This window comes from Mirounga angustirostris, unplaced genomic scaffold (assembly GCF_029215605.1).
Source record: "Mirounga angustirostris isolate CCGP_5_RB_7025 unplaced genomic scaffold, mMirAng1.0.hap1 SCAF_4, whole genome shotgun sequence".
Lineage (NCBI taxonomy): Eukaryota > Metazoa > Chordata > Mammalia > Carnivora > Phocidae > Mirounga > Mirounga angustirostris.
Genome location: NW_026991712.1, coordinates 84049314 through 84052750, shown reverse-complemented (window position 1 = coordinate 84052750; position 3437 = coordinate 84049314). Strand labels below are relative to the sequence as shown.

The following is a 3437-nucleotide window of genomic DNA, read 5'->3' as shown; positions in this document are numbered from 1 at the left end:
CCAATCACATCAACAGCCGTTCCTCTCATAAGTATATACACAATATGGCCGCACAACAAACCGCACATGAATATTCATCATAGCTTTATTCACAATGGCTAAACCCAGGAAACTACATAGATGTCCATTAATAGGTGAAAGGACAGACAGAATATATCCACACAGAGGGATACTACTTAGCAATAAAAAAGTTTGAACTGGTGATCCATGTAGTAATATGGATACATTTTAGACTCCTTAGGCTGCAGAAAGGAATGTAGGCATACAAGAGTTCCATTTACATAATGTTGTTAAAAATGCAAGCCCACTTTGATGCCAGCGGTTGCCTGGGGCTGCGGGTGAAGGCAGTGAGGGACTTCAATGGGGCCACCCAAGGGAAGCTTTGAGGTAGAGGAAATGCCCTGTGTCCTGAATGGAGCAGTAGTTTCAATTGTATGTACATCTGTGCAAATGCATTTAGTAGTACAGTTTATCTCTTTAAATTTTTCTTTTGTTGAGAAAGCACTCACACTGCGTCCTCTCTCTCTTACTCCTCCAAAGGAGGAGGAGAACGATCATCAGTGGCAATTGGCAGTTGTGGAAACAACACCTAAAGCCAGCTTCATGCTCAGGAGAGAACACTGCACCTCCTCCTCATGGTTTTGGGTACTCTACACGTTCAGAGAAACTTCTGTAGTAACAAACTATAGAAATGATCCCTCAAAGTATAGTCTTAATTGTACACTTTAAAGTGATGCAGTCTACTGTACCTAAATTATACCTCAGTAACATTCATGTAATAATCTACTGTATTTCTCCATACTAGCAGTGAGCATTTAGAAAGTGAAATTAAAAAAAAAAAAAAAGGAAATGAAATTCAATAGACAGAATAGAGATGCAAGTCCACCACAATTAATTGCATAAGAACACATATAACAACGATCCCTGAAAACTATTGCTGAGATAAATTAAAGGAGATCTAAATAATTGGAAAAATATATATTACAGTCAGGGATTAGAAGACTAAATATTGTTTGAATATCAAATTAGCATTATTCTGATTCATACTGGAGAAGGCATTTTGGGGGCAAATTTACAAGCTAATTCTCAAATGTCTATGGAAATCAGGGTACCTAGAATAGCCTAGTTGACCTCGAAGAATTAAAATGGAGAAGTTTACTAAATTTCAAAGCTCACTATAAAGCTACTACGGTAATTAAGGTATTCGTTATGGTATAAGGAAACACAATGTAAATATATCAATGTGAGAAGGTAGAGAGTAAAACATTTCCTGATACACATATACATTTATAAATTTTAATTTTATTGTTTTCAATTATTTTCTTTTTAAGTAATCTACACCCAACATGGGGCTTGAACTCACAACTCTGAGATCAAGAGTCGCATGCCCCACCTATTGAGTCCTCCAGGTGCCCCTCAATTATTTGATTTTTAAAATAAAGTCACCAGTATGCTTCACCAGAATATGAAGGACTTTCCCTAAAAGTAAGTGGAATGGATGAACATCTATTAAAAAATAAGTTAATATTAAAACCCACTTTGTACCATATATTGATGTTAAATGGAGATGTGAAAGCAAAAGTATTTTTATTAAGCACCATGTCTCACATTAATAGCTAGTGGTCAGAACAATATGCTATTAGCTTGTTGTGAAGATATTTTTCCAATGAAAAAGTTTAATCCAGGAGGTTTGGGGCAGGAATGAGGTCTAGGCAAAGGAAGCACCTATATGGAAAGATAGGAGTGAATGGAAAATGTGGGAAGGGGGCTTGGGGTAGGAGGGGGCTCTACCTGACACCTGGCCCCAGCACCTACAGCAAGGGGACCTTGGGCCAGTTGCAGGCCCTCTCTGTGACTTGGTTTCTTCATCTGCAAACCAGGAAAATGTAATACTTCCTTGACAAGTTGATTTTGAAGACTAGAAGTCCTAATATATATGAAATCATCACTCTCAAGAACTGTAAGGGACATCCATGATAGCAGAGAGTCTCCAAACTGACTAAACACCTGGGTGCAGTAAGTAGATTCCAGGCCCCATGTAAGCCCACTGAATCAGAATTGCTAGAAACCAGGACTATGAACTGGTATTTGTACTAACTCTTCCAGGCTATTCTTATAATGATCAATTTATGAGTAGGAAACACTGAGTTGTATACCTTTTATCTAAAGCAGAGAAGTAGGAATAGCAGAGCAAGGATATTTTCAACCCAGTCTCTAAGGCAGAGGAGAAACTGCGGAGGACTCTCGCATTGAAGGGGACCTGGCCCATCTGACCCCATCTTAACTTCCTCCAGTTTACTGCAGAGACACAAACCCTGGAAGACATATGCCTCAGGCACCTGACAGTCCACCTTGAAAGCTGTCAGAGCTCTAATTTCGAATTCAATTTTCCTTTGAAAGGAAGTGAAATTTACCTGGTTTTGCCCATTGATGGGACCGGTCTTCTCCAAGTTTCTTGCCTTACAAAAATAAATCCTCTTTGTCATATTGCTATTAATTCAAACTTCAACAGAGATGTTCAAGCAAGAAAGTTTTATAAATAATGTAGCCACTAATAAGAAACCAGAAAGTTCTAACAAAACCAAAAGACAACCGACAGAATGGGAGAAGATACTTGCAAATGACATATCAGATAAACGGTTAGTGTCCAAACTGTATAAAGAACTTATCAATCTCGACACCCAAAGAACAAATAATCCAATCAAGAAATGGGCAGAAGACATGAGCAGACATTTCCAAAGACATCCAAATGGCCAACAGACACATGAAAAAGTTTTCAACATCACTCGGCATCAAGGAAATACAAATCAAAACCACAATGAGATACCACCTCACACTGGTCAGAATGGCGAAAATTAACAAAGCAGGAAATGACAGATATTGGCAACGATGCAGAGAAAGGGGAACCCTCCTACAATGTTGGTGGGAATACAAGCTGGTGCAGTCAGTCTGGAAAACAGTATGGAGGTTCCTCAAAAAGTTGAACATAGAGCTACCTAAGACCCAGCAACTGAACTACTGGGTATTTACCCCAAACATACAAATGTAGTGATCCAAAGGGGCACTTGCACCCCAATGTTGGTAGCAGCAGTGCCCACAATGGTCAAACTATGGAAGGAGCTCAGATGTCCAACAACAGATGAATGGATAAAGAAGATGTAGTGTGTGTGTGTGTATATATATATATATATATATATATATATATATATATATATATACATATATATATATGATGGAATATTACACAGCCATCAAAAAACAGAATCTTGCAATTTGCAACGACATGGGTGGGACTAGAGAATATTATGCTAAGCGTAATAGGTCAATCAGAAAAGAAAATTATCATATGATCTCACTGATACGCAGAATTTAAGAAACAAAACAGAGGATCATAGGAGAAGAGAGGAAAACATAAAAAAGACGAAACCAGAGAGGGA

The 3437-nt window shown here is 38.2% G+C and overlaps 1 non-coding gene across 1 annotated transcript; it reads right to left on the bottom strand.

The window, feature by feature from the left end:
- Positions 1 to 500: 500 nt before the first annotated feature.
- On the bottom strand, positions 501 to 714 carry LOC135364241 (small nucleolar RNA U3). Its single transcript, XR_010411163.1, has one exon. It is a non-coding gene; the product is annotated as a small nucleolar RNA U3 (small nucleolar RNA).
- Between the last annotated feature and the right edge of the window lie 2723 nt (positions 715 to 3437).